At 32.7% G+C, this 14,008-nt stretch overlaps 2 long non-coding RNA genes across 2 annotated transcripts; both read right to left on the reverse strand.

The window, feature by feature from the left end:
* Positions 1-616: 616 nt before the first annotated feature.
* LOC149491967 (uncharacterized) lies at positions 617-2,995 on the reverse strand. The gene is made up of 3 exons (XR_016319200.1): positions 2,547-2,995; positions 1,652-1,717; positions 617-769 (listed from the first exon to the last, which is right to left on the reverse strand). It is a non-coding gene; the product is annotated as an uncharacterized LOC149491967 (long non-coding RNA).
* A 3,969-nt stretch (positions 2,996-6,964) lies between these two features.
* On the reverse strand, positions 6,965-9,475 carry LOC149491968 (uncharacterized). Its single transcript, XR_016319198.1, has 3 exons — positions 9,026-9,475; positions 8,103-8,168; positions 6,965-7,217 (listed from the first exon to the last, which is right to left on the reverse strand). It is a non-coding gene; the product is annotated as an uncharacterized LOC149491968 (long non-coding RNA).
* Between the last annotated feature and the right edge of the window lie 4,533 nt (positions 9,476-14,008).

Below are 14,008 nucleotides of genomic sequence, written 5' to 3' on the forward strand. Positions count from 1 at the left end.
CAATTCCGCACGGCACACGTATACACAACATTCATGCAGTCTCTCAATATATATATTCCATATTCAACACCGTAGTAAATAAAAATTAATATACTTTCATCATTTAACTGGAACTTGATTAATCATAGCTAACTTATCGTTCGTACCTACTTAACTTATATATGAATATTATTTAATCCATAGAAAGATTTTTTTGCTTTAAACCATCCCTTAGCATCAGTAACTAAATCACATTTCTAAAGAACAAGGATACAGATTCTTAATCATTAAACAACTTGACTTTATCCTAGCTGCGAATAACGCTGAATGCAGGAAGCAAGGGAAAACTATGTCAAGACATGACAGGAATTACTCCGCAGTTACTTCTAAACTTATAAACCTATGCTCTGATACCACCTTTGTCACGACCCCATTTCCGTGGGCCGGACCGGCACTAGGGCCCAGGTAAGCTTAAGGCCCCCGAGGCCCGTTAGTAAGCCTAAATCTCACTTAACACATAGTATCTAACCAGGGCCTATTCACAATAAATTATAATCACATTATGGGCTTACTGGCTCACCTGCAGCTAATACATAATATTTAATTTATAGTGTAGTGCTAACAATAAATCCAATAGTAATACACAACCCTATAACTGCGGAGTTCAATAATAATCTGATAATAGAGTAACTTATACATCCAAAATTAGACAACAGAAATGTAAAGTTTACATTTATAACTCTGCGGAGAAGATTGCAGAGCTTCAGTCGAATCAGCTGCTTCCTAGTACCTGGGAGGTTTGGAGAGAAGGGGGTGAGTTTTACAACTCAGTGAATAATAATAAATAATACACACCACATACAGTCAAGCAAAATGCACCCTAGTATACTGAATGAACACAAACAGTCAATCATATGACATTACATCAGCACCTACAAACAATATCACCTTCAAATAATCACATCACGTGGAAATTAGTCAGTGGAGTCACCGAACCCCGATGAGCCGTCCTCCCACATGGCTCATCCTCTCACATGTGCACCAGGGAGCCGATCCCCCATACTGGCCGACCGGTCTAATCCTCACTTGACCAGCCCTCTCATTGTTTTTCCATTATCTCTTTTCTTTTCCATACCAACAGGAGGCAACCCGGTCGTCTCCATCAAATCTAGATCATCAGGCGCTCACAACAGGAGGCCACCCTGCGGGCTGCGATCAAATCTAGATTATCCGGTGCGCCCAATAAAGAAGCCAACCTGTGGTTAACAGTAACGGTAACGGTAGGTGCACACGGGGGCGCCGATCTCCCATTACCCGGCTAACAGAAACAGAATCAGGATCCATATAACAGAATCAGAATATAACAGAAATCAGAATCAGGATCCGTATAACAGAAACAGTCTCACAAACCCATGGTGACCCACTTCATCCCAATTCCACACAAACAAGGCACAGTATATGCACAGCACAAGTAATCAAACAATTCTTTCAACGTATTACACCAATTTCATCCAAATGCACAATTATATATAAGTATAATTATAATGATCGTAACATAATATATATGATAAAATACTTGTAATATATTGTAAATATGTAAATAACAATATAATGTTTATGAATAAATGTTATGCAAATGCAGTGTTGATATACATTATTTATTATTACTCACAGTGATGGAGAGCGAAATTCTAGCTTTGATGTTGTCCTGGAGGAGCACTAGATGGACCCGGGCGATCTAAGCAAAGTAAGAATGACACAAAAAGAATAACTCTATCAGACAAAATATTTCTTTACCCTTCTAATAATTTTATTTTATATTCTAAATTTTTCTACGTAATTTAATCTCGATATTTAATTTCTTTTCTGTAATAAATTTTATTTCTCTATCTAACTCTATTTCATTTATTTTCTTCTAAAATCTATTTTATTTCCTACCGAAATCTATTTTAATTTCCACCGAAATTTATTTTATTTTTTTACTGAAAATTTTATTTTCTACCGAAATTTCGACAGCATCTCCCCTAAAAATTGGACTATCCACCTGTTAAAATATCAACAATTTATTTAATAATTCCAAACCACACAGCCCATCCGTCGGGCATTCAATCAATGCAATTTTTCCCGTCCTCCATCCAAATAGTAATATCAAAATTACATTCAACCTTAACATCAACCGACAGAAGGAGAAAGGAAAAGGACAGACAATAGAAGCGACCGGCAAGCCACACGGAAAGGCCAGAAAGGAGGAGGACCAAAATTTCCTAATAAAATAATACTGAATTTAATTTAACTAACTATATTATAATCAATAATACATAGAATTAATCAATAACTATTTTGAATTCATTTTAAACTAACTAAACAACTAAAATTACTAACTAAATATTTTATTTATCAATAAATTAATACTATTTAAATTAATTACTCAAGATTACTAAAATCAATTACTAAAATCAAGTTAATCAACTAAATTGTTAGAATTAAACTAACTAAAGTGACTAAATTTAATTAACTATCATTAATAAAAATTAAATTAACGAAAATGTAGTTAAATTAATTTATACCCCAAATATAATTTTTTTTTTTTGTCGAATTTTTGCTAGATCGGAAATTTGCTCGTGTTGGATCGGAGCTACGCACGCCAGAAGTGGTCCGATCCGACTGACAGTGGCAAGGGAAGGCGAAGGTGGCACGATCTGGTGGTGTTTCTGCGACAGGGAGCTGCAGCGGTGGCTGGGTGATCTGGCAGAGGGCGGAGGTGCGGCTGGCGGTGAGGCTTGAAGCTGGTGCTGCTGCTGTAGGCGCGACAGACCTGGCAGAGGGCCGACTGTGGCGCGCGGAGGAGCTACGGGACGTGCTGGCGCGCGATGGAGGCGGTGCGACTGCAACTGGCGCGCGGTGGTGATCGGCCGACGTTGCTGGAGTTGCTGGCAGTGACGCAGACACAGTTGCAGGGAAGAAGAAAGGGAAAGAAAGAAAGAAAAAGGAAAGAAAGAAAAAGGAAAGAAAGAAAGAAAGAAAGAAGAAGAAGAAGAAGAAGAAGAAGAAGAAGAAGAGAGGGAGGAGGAGGCGCGGTGGCTGTGTGGTGGAGTGGAGGTGGGGCGCTGGTGAGGATGAGAAGTAGAGGTGCAGCGCTGGAGATAAAAAGAAAAGAAATAGATGCTTCTAGATGGTTTGGGTCGAACCGGTTCGATTCGGTTCGATTCGACCCAAATCTTTTGATTTTCAATTGGTTTTCGGCTTTTTCAATCGGTTTTCGATTCGATTTCTCACAATGTTCGCAATAAAATATTAAAATAAATTTCCAAGCTGTCGGTTTATTAAATTTAATTGGAAAATCTTTGAAAATAAAAATTCGGGTTGTTTCAGTCTTCCCCCCTTTAAAAAAAATTCGTCCTCGAATTTTCTAAGTGACAAGAAACAAGGATGCAACAGTTGTTTACGACAATAGTGGCTGTACTTCTCACATAATGCTGCAACTGCTAAAAGTTATGACATTCATATTAAGTATTCTTATGAGCAGTTAGATATCTACCTTATCACCATAGTTAATTTAAACTTGAGTTGTACTATATCTACAAGTCATCAAATCAAGTAAAATATTCATAACCCAAGGCACAGATTTGACTCTAGTAGCCACCGTTATGCATAAGAATGTAAGTTCCACATAGCCTCTGCTCAAGTGAGGATTATTAATCTCGTTAGCTATATATCATGTGACCTACATTGATGTATCGTCATTTATTCTCTCACTAGCTATCATAGGCAATGATCATCACTCCATAAGAAACTCATATACCAACCCAGTATTTAATCTTACTGATATAAGAATCAGCATACTCAATCCAATTTACTACTATCTCAAGTTGGACTCCTTATTTTAAAATTCAAAACCTATAGGCTGACTCATCCATTTTCCATCAATTCCAATTCCATATATTTGCCCTCATAATCATTGAAGTTGTTCATAATTAAATAAGATGATGGCTGCCAAATCAAGAAAGTTTTCGATTCTTATCAAATTCTGCCATTAAGTACTATGTGATCATTTCCAATTAAAGAGAACAAATTCTTGCCACTACTACAAGCTTATTTCAAACAAAATCATGACACTTCTCTAGCTAATTGCTATCAACTGATAGGAGATCTTGGCTTCTATCCCAAGCACATCACCTATTTAACAACTTAACCATTTTCCAACGAAAGATATACAATCTCTTTTCAAATCCTACTAATAAGAATCCCCTAAAAACAAGTAGCACATCAACTATAAAGAGAATTTAAATTCACCATCAAATCCCTATTTTAGTTTTTAACTTCTCTATTCCTCTTTCCAATTTGTCATACCATACCATTTCTTAACTAACTGTGACAAGAATTTATGCAACTAGCCAAGTTAGCTGTTGTCATGCCAGATAATTCTTCATTTATTTTCTAGAATTTGTAATCGCCAATCTATGATACTCACTTCCATAAAGAGATCCAGCCTACAATCAAGATGTAAAATTCTCCAAACCGTAGTTTATATTCAATTTATCTATTTCATCTATCCTTAATCAATCTTTTAGAACTAAGTTAACGTATTTAGAAATCAAGAATCCTAAACAAGTAGTGCCCCCTTTTTTTTTGCTCAAGCTAAGTAAGAGATTAAGGATGTTAAAACCTATAATCCAACTCCTAATTAAACTATGTCCTTTGTTTTATGCCGATGAATATTCAAATAATAATATCATTAGGTTATTCTTTTATTCTTTTTTTTTTTTTTCCAAGTCTATCTTAATGTCTATCACCTGCAAAATTTGTAAAATTTATATCTCATACGATGTAGGAATATTTTCAACCTTAATTATGTTCTCTCTATGTTCTTTACTCTAAATAAGGTTAATACCTCATTGAATTCTTCAAAATGGACCTAACAAATTAAGTAGTCTCTTAAGCCACAAGATATGTCACATCAGCCATTTATAACACAATAATATTCATTCAATCATAATTGCCACCAATTACTAAGAACTTCAGAATAGCTTTACATTGACTCCAATAATATCTTAATGACTCTCATCCTAATTGATATCTCAATAATTCCATGAGCAATTTTCATTTATTAATGATCTGATCGACACCCATGAGTTAGCATTCCAATAATCTTAAACCATACCGTTATCACATCCAATAATCCTATAGTTTATATTTTCAGTTTTCAAATACTACCATGTATTCTCCTCGCTAAAATTGTTAAACTATCCCAAATTCACCTATTTATTCTTATACCAAGTTTCACTGTTCCAAACAAATAGTAAATTCAAACTTAGCTAGCTTACTAATGAAATAAAATAATTTAATTACATCCATGTTCTACTAAGGACATAAATATAACTAACCTTCTTTATCCAATAAAACAAGTATCTTGCACGAATTGCACTAATTAATAGAAAGTCCTTATGTTTATATGCTTTCCACAAACAAGTTACATGTATTCACATTCATTGTCATCTTAAGCTAAGTCCCATGATCTTTTATCAACTCTTATTCCCAGTTATTACTATTAATAACACTTATCACACTATATTTATAAGCTCAATGTGTGGATTCAATTAATATAACTCATAAAACTATTTTCTAACCAAATGCCATCAAGTTACAGAAGTGAGAATTTTCTTATCTCTTTCTCTCAAGTAGAAAGTCTTTCTTAATATCCATATAATAACAGGACTAGATCCATCCTAACTCATCTAATTCATTAGTATAACATCAATTCAATAATTGGACAGTTATCTCTCCATGTCCGATGTCATTCATCAATACACTTAATCATCATAGCCCACTATTTACATAATTTCCTTATAGAGTCGTTTCTCGGATCATAGAATCTCCTATTAAACAAAAATCATTGTTTGTAATTTATATACCATCGAGTGTGCAACAACTATTTTAAACATCAAATGACTAAATACCATTAGCTTTAATTCTTATTTATACCATATTAAACCATAAGATGCCACAATCCACACAATATCCATCACTAAATACATAAAGATTAGAGTACTTTATCTCTTACTAAGAATCACAATTTACGTTTCTTATAACCACAATAATTTATATTATTCCCTATATTCACACACCAAAGAAATAGTTGCTAAATACAATAATACACTTTACTCTACCAAGTAGTCATTACTCATAAATAAAACTCACTTCATATAGTAATTCCACCAATATTATTTATTATGAAAAATACTCATCACCAATTATTATAGCAAATCACACCAAATCCTTCAATATTCAAACCTTATAAAAATCATGTATATCCATTCCATCTAGAAAAATACTCATCTCAATAATTATAAGCAATTCTACTAACCAACATCATGTAAATTTCATCAAATACATATACTAATTCAATACTCTAGTTAAATGGATTCTAATGTCCTCAAATTCAAATCATTTAGTTCTCTTATTAAATAATTAGCAACTCATTCTCAATTCCGCAGGCACACGTATACAAACATTCATGCAGTCTTCAATATATATATTCCATATTCAACACGTATTAAATAAAATAATATACTTTCATCATTTAACTTTAACTTATTAATCATATATAACTTATCTTCTTACCTACTTAAATTATATATGAATATTATTTAATCCATAGAAAGATTTTTTTGCTTAAACCATCCCTTAGCATCAGTAACTAAATCACATTTCTAAAGAACAAGGATACAGATTTTAATCATTAAACAACTTGACTTTATCCTAGCTGCGAATAACGCTGAATGGGAAGCAAGGAAAACTATGTCAAGACATGACAGGAATTACTCCGCAGTTACTTCTAAACTTATAAACCTATGCTCTGATACCACCTTTGTCACGACCCATTTCCGTGGGCCGGACCGGCACTAGGGCCCAGGTAAGCTTAAGGCCCCCGAGGCCCGTAGTAAGCCTAAATCTCAATTAACACATAGTATCTAACCAGGGCCTATTCACAATAAATTATAATCACATTATGGGCTTACTGGCTCACCTGCAGCTAATTACATAATATTTAATTTATAGTGTAGTGCTAACAATAAATCCAATAGTAATACACAACCCTATAACTGCGGAGTTCAATAATAATCTGATAATAGAGTAACTTATACATCCAAAATTAGACAACAGAAATGTAAAGTTTACATTTATAACTCTGCGGAGAAGATTGCAGAGCTTCAGTCGAATCAGCTGCTTCCTAGTACCTGGGAGGTTTGGAGAGAAGGGGGTGAGTTTTACAACTCAGTGAATAATAATAAATAATACACACCACATACAGTCAAGCAAAATGCACCCTAGTATACTGAATGAACACACAACAGTCAATCATATGACATTACATCAGCACCTACAAACAATATCACCTTCAAATAATCACATCACGTGGAAATTAGTCAGTGGAGTCACCGAACCCCCGATGAGCCGTCCTCCCACATGGCTCATCCTCTCACATGTGCACCAGGGAGCCGATCCCCCATACTGGCCGACCGGTCTAATCCTCACTTGACCAGCCCTCTCATTGTTTTTCCATTATCTCTTTTCTTTTCCATACCAACAGGAGGCAACCCGGTCGTCTCCATCAAATCTAGATCATCAGGCGCTCACAACAGGAGGCCACCCTGCGGGCTGCGATCAAATCTAGATTATCCGGTGCGCCCAATAAAGAAGCCAACCTGTGGTTAACAGTAACGGTAACGGTAGGTGCACACGGGGGCGCCGATCTCCCATTTACCCGGCTAACAGAAACAGAATCAGGATCCATATAACAGAATCAGAATATAACAGAAATCAGAATCAGGATCCGTATAACAGAAACAGTCTCACAAACCCATGGTGACCCACTTCATCCCAATTCCACACAAACAAGGCACAGTATATGCACAGCACAAGTAATCAAACAATTCTTTCAACGTATTACACCAATTTCATCCAAATGCACAATTATATATAAGTATAATTATAATGATCGTAACATAATATATATGATAAAATACTTGTAATATATTGTAAATATGTAAATAACAATATAATGTTTATGAATAAATGTTATGCAAATGCAGTGTTGATATACATTATTTATTATTACTCACAGTGATGGAGAGCGAAATTCTAGCTTTGATGTTGTCCTGGAGGAGCACTAGATGGACCCGGGCGATCTAAGCAAAGTAAGAATGACACAAAAAGAATAACTCTATCAGACAAAATATTTCTTTACCCTTCTAATAATTTTATTTTATATTCTAAATTTTTCTACGTAATTTAATCTCGATATTTAATTTCTTTTCTGTAATAAATTTTTATTTCTCTATCTAACTCTATTTCATTTATTTTCTTCTAAAATCTATTTTATTTCCTACCGAAATCTATTTTAATTTCCACCGAAATTTATTTTATTTTTTTTACTGAAATTTATTTTATTTTCTACCGAAATTTCGACAGCATCTCCCCTAAAAATTGGACTATCCACCTGTTAAAATATCAACAATTTATTTAATAATTCCAAACCACACAGCCCATCCGTCGGGCATTCAATCAATGCAATTTTTCCCGTCCTCCATCCAAATAGTAATATCAAAATTACATTCAACCTTAACATCAACCTACATCCATAATTTATAAATTAAAATTACATACAATATAATCTACCTTCAATCCACACTTAAATTCCATAAATTTTATTATTACCAAAATTTCCTAATAAATTATTTAATACTGAATTTAATTTTAACTAACTATTATTTTTATTAATCAATAATTACTTCATATTAATTAATCAATAACTATTTTGAATTCATTTTAAACTAACTAAACAACTAAAATTACTAACTAAATATTTTATTTATCAATAAATTAATACTATTTAAATTAATTACTCAAGATTACTAAAATCAATTACTAAAATCAAGTTAATCAACTAAAATTGTTAGAATTAAACTAACTAAAGTGACTAAATTTAATTAACTATCATTAATAAAAATTAAATTAACGAAAATGTAGTTAAATTAATTTATACCCCAAATATAATTTTTTTTTTTGTCGAATTTTTGCTAGATCGGAAATTTGCTCGTGTTGGATCGGAGCTACGCACGCCAGAAGTGGTCCGATCCGACTGACAGTGGCAAGGGAAGGCGAAGGTGGCACGATCTGGTGGTGTTTCTGCGACAGGGAGCTGCAGCGGTGGCTGGGTGATCTGGCAGAGGGCGGAGGTGCGGCTGGCGGTGAGGCTTGAAGCTGGTGCTGCTGCTGTAGGCGCGACAGACCTGGCAGAGGGCCGACTGTGGCGCGCGGAGGAGCTACGGGACGTGCTGGCGCGCGATGGAGGCGGTGCGACTGCAACTGGCGCGCGGTGGTGATCGGCCGACGTTGCTGGAGTTGCTGGCAGTGACGCAGACACAGTTGCAGGGAAGAAGAAAGGGAAAGAAAGAAAGAAAAAGGAAAGAAAGAAAAAGGAAAGAAAGAAAGAAAGAAAGAAGAAGAAGAAGAAGAAGAAGAAGAAGAAGAAGAGAGGGAGGAGGAGGCGCGGTGGCTGTGTTGGTGGAGTGGAGGTGGGGCGCTGGTGAGGATGAGAAGTAGAGGTGCAGCGCTGGAGATAAAAAGAAAAGAAATAGATGCTTCTAGATGGTTTGGGTCGAACCGGTTCGATTCGGTTCGATTCGACCCAAATCTTTTGATTTTCAATTGGTTTTCGGCTTTTTTCAATCGGTTTTCGATTCGATTTCTCACAATGTTCGCAATAAAATATTAAAATAAATTTCCAAGCTGTCGGTTTATTAAATTTAATTGGAAAATCTTTGAAAATAAAAATTCGGGTTGTTTCATAAACATTATTGACTTTTGTGAATATAGTTTGTATTTGTTAATTGAAATTTGTATTCTTTTGACAATTAATACATGTAAAATGTTAGTTGATTTACTTTAGTAATGGATAAAATTTCTTTGTTAATCTGTATAAAAGTACGAATGGGGAACATTGAGTCCCTAAAATGTCCCTACGGACTTTTGATTTTAGTGGTAAATCAAAAATATCATCAAGGATAATTTAGTCATATCTAATTATGAAACTTTAATTTTATTGGTTGAAAAATAAAGGTAGTTTAATTTTGATTGGTTATGTTAATTTCCTATTTGAATCTAAATTTTATTAGAAAGTTTAATCTAAATCTAACTAGGAAATTCTCCAATTTATGACTTTAATTTTATTGGTTTAGGAATTTAATATCATTAATATTAAATTATCCAATTTAATATTACAAATTTAATCTTATTCTAATTAGGAATTTGTCCTTTAATATCATTCTAATTAGGATTTTGTCATATCATAACATTATATATATGTTTAGTTTTAATTACTTTTGACTATCAAGAATTATTACATAAAGCTTTTGTCAATTTGAAATTATTGAATTTACAATCATGTCTTCTTCTTGTGGTAAGTATCCTTATAAATTTTTAATTTTAATAATTGATTAAAAATATTATTAAGGATAATTTAGTTTTATTATAATTAGAAAATTATTAATTTTATTGATTGATTAAAAGTATCATTAAAAATAATTTAATGTTATTCTAATTAAAAAAATTTTAATTTTTTTGATTGATTGATTAAAATTATATAATAATTTTTAATTAGATTAGTTATATTAGTTTCCTTAATCAGATTTTTCTAATTAATTAACAAATCTTGTTTGTTTCATTGGGTTCTACAAATAGGTTTCCGTTTCTAAAGTTATAACCTGAATTGATTTTTATTAACTAACATAGTTTCATTCTTCTTCCGTTGCTAAGAATTGGGAAAGTGTTCCACAAATAGTTTAGCATTGAAATTTTTACCCGTTGCTAAAGTTATAACCATAAATTGATAACATGTTTTGCATCTTTTTCTTTTTTTTCTTTCTCCTTTTATTTTATATTTTATTATGACTATAAGATTAATATTTGTCAAGATAATATTTTTTATTTTTTATTTTTTAATTTCAAATATTTCAATGAAAGAAAGGTAACTATGAGAATTTCAATATTCAAAATATAATATAATATTAAATTATAATTTTTTATATGTATAGGAATTCTAAATTTTATTTGTATTTTATTGGTTGATTAACAATATCATTAATGATAATTTAATCCCAATTAGAAAAATTTTAATTTTATTGGTTGATTAAAATTTTATAATAATTTTTAATTTGATTGGTTAATACTATTCAATTAAACATATAAAACTAGGAAATATAAAAATAGAAAACCGGAAATTTTTTTATAACTTGACCCTAAAATAAAATCAATTAAAAATAAAGTTAAAGATTTAGTTAAGAAACACGAAGAATAAAATAAATAGTGATGATAATAATAAGTAAGTAGACAGTTAGTAGCTAAGTAAGAACATGAACGTTGGAAAGGTTTGAGTAGACAATTTTGATATAGAGGTTAAGTTGCAACCAGATTTGGGATACATGACTCTTTAAATGTTTGAATGAAGAAGATAACATAAGGAACGGACTTTGATGGCTTAAGGGCATAGGAATAATATATAACAAGTTGTAATATATATTAGGAGCAAGTGGTAGATAAATTTGAGGAATTTATAAATATCTTGCTAGACTTAAGTAAGGAGAAGATTGATTGAGTTGTAATATATATTAGCCATTAGTTTGAATTCTTGATATAATGTGAAGGAGATTAATATTATACTCCAAAACTTTGATATGAAATAATTAACTTATGTGTTATGGCTGCTAGTTAGGAACTTTGCTATTATTTTTTCATTGAAGTATAAACTGAAATTCTATAGAGAAACGAATAAATTATTTAGTTTAACACAAAATTTGGTAAAAGAAATTCAGTTATTGATGTCTATTTAGTTGATGTGATATTTGGATAACAAGACAGCATTAAGACGGAATCTAAGAAATTTTATTAAGCACCTTCGTGTTGATGGGTATTAGGTATAAGCGAGTATTTAAGGTAAGTAATAAATGTTAGGTCGAAATACTGGTAATACATAAATGATGAATAACGACGATTAGGAGCACGAAAGAAATCAAGTTGACGACATAATTAATAAGACACTCTAATATCCTTAGAATGGACCAATAAGCAACATAGGTAGTTTGGGAGATTATTAAAAGGAAAATGAGCTAGGAGAGCTGAAAGGTGAACTATTAATAGATGTTATTATGAAAGTAAATTTTTAGAGATAACTATTAAGGAAATTTAAAGAATAAGTATTAGAGAGAGATTGATGCTTATGCAGAAAGCATTAAAATCTCTGTAGAGGTAAGATAACTATGGAGTGCAATGAGATCCTTTAGTCCAAGAGCTGTCTGATAGTTGAACCGGTGTATGGCAAGAATATTATAGGGAGAATAGGACCTGTATAGATAGGAACTAAGAGAGTGAGCTTAAATCGCCCTGTGATACTAAAGACAACGAAAGTTGCACGACGATTTCTGAAATTTTGAATTAAAGTAATAGCTTTCAAATCTTTTTGATTGAGGAGAGTGTTAGTAATTATATATGTGAATTAAATGAGTTAATTCTTATTATTATAAATAAATCAAGTTTTAGTTGTTTTTACTTTCATAAATCATGTGTTTGGTCTTCATAAATATGAATTTGCTTTCATAAAATACGTGTTTTTGGTTAGGTTTATGGAAAGAGCTTCTTTATTTTAGCACTGTTTACTTTTAACTCTATTTGAACGTGGTTTTCATGGAGGCATACCTAGGCTTGGCCAAATCACGGTTCCTGGAACCGGAACCGTCGGTTCGAACCGGTCCGGAACCGGAACCGGAACCGGTGAGAACCGGAACCGGGACGAACCGGAACCGGAATATTCCGGTTCGGTTCCGGTTCCAGATTTTCTGGAACCAGAACCGGCGGTTCCAGAAAACCGGTCAGAACCGGTTGGAACCGCCGGTTCTCCGGCCGGTTAGAACCGTCGGTTCGAACCGGTTCGAACAGGAGGGTCTTATAAACTGTCACACCAAAAAAAAAAAAAAAAAAAGCTCCTTTTAGAGCAAAGAAACCCCAGTACCCCACCACTCTGTCCACCCAACCTTAGACACAATAAAATTATAAACCCTACGCCTACACCCTACAAAGGGACAACAGAAAAATGAAATAAAAAAATAAATACATATTCTTCTTATAATTATTGGTCTGAACGTTGTGTTTTTTTTTTTTATTTTATTGTGAAATCTATTAATTATTCCTCCCAATAGCTATAAACGGCTATATAACGGCTAGTTTCAAGGGTATTTTTGAAAAATTAATTTTTTGGATTTATTATAAATACCTCATTTCATTTACAAATTCATTACAAAAAAATCTCTACTCTCTCTACTTACTCTCTCTACAATATTTTTTTAAATTATATTCAAACTTTTTTAAACAAAAAATAATTTCAGTTGAAGAATTTTTTTGTAAAAAATAATTATATTCAAGTCTTTAAAAAAATAAATTTAATTGTAGAATTTTTTAATTTTTTAGGTGTATTTTTTTTATAAATAACTTTCACAAATTTATTAAATTTTGAAAACCGGTCTTCAAAATTTAAAATTTAAAATTATGTGATTCACCGGAAAATCGATCGGAACCGTCGGTTTTATCACCGGACCGGAACCGGAACCGGAACCGTCCGGTTCCAAACCGGAACCGGAACCGGACTTTTTCGGTTCCAGTTTTTTTGGAACCGGAACCGCCGGTTCCGGAACCGTGGCCACCCCTAGGCATACCTACTAAAATTTAAATTTTCAATAGAATTATATAATCTTGAGAAAAATATATATAATATATATTATGCATTTTTCTGCTAAACCCGGTATTATTGTAAAATTTTTACCAAAGAAAGATTTTTCCTAAAAGATTCAATAGCTAACTGATGATAGAATTTGGAGGCTAAGCTAATAGATAAGATTAAGTTTCTCGAAAGCTTTAGCTAGGTGGTACTAAATAGTTGAACGAAATTTTATTCTAAATATGATGGTTGGTGATAGAA

The sequence above is a fragment of the Jatropha curcas genome, unplaced genomic scaffold (genome assembly GCF_041381405.1).
Source record: "Jatropha curcas cultivar XTBG-Jc1 unplaced genomic scaffold, XTBG_Jcur_1.0 HiC_scaffold_204_pilon, whole genome shotgun sequence".
In the NCBI taxonomy this organism is placed as follows: Eukaryota; Viridiplantae; Streptophyta; class Magnoliopsida; order Malpighiales; family Euphorbiaceae; genus Jatropha; species Jatropha curcas.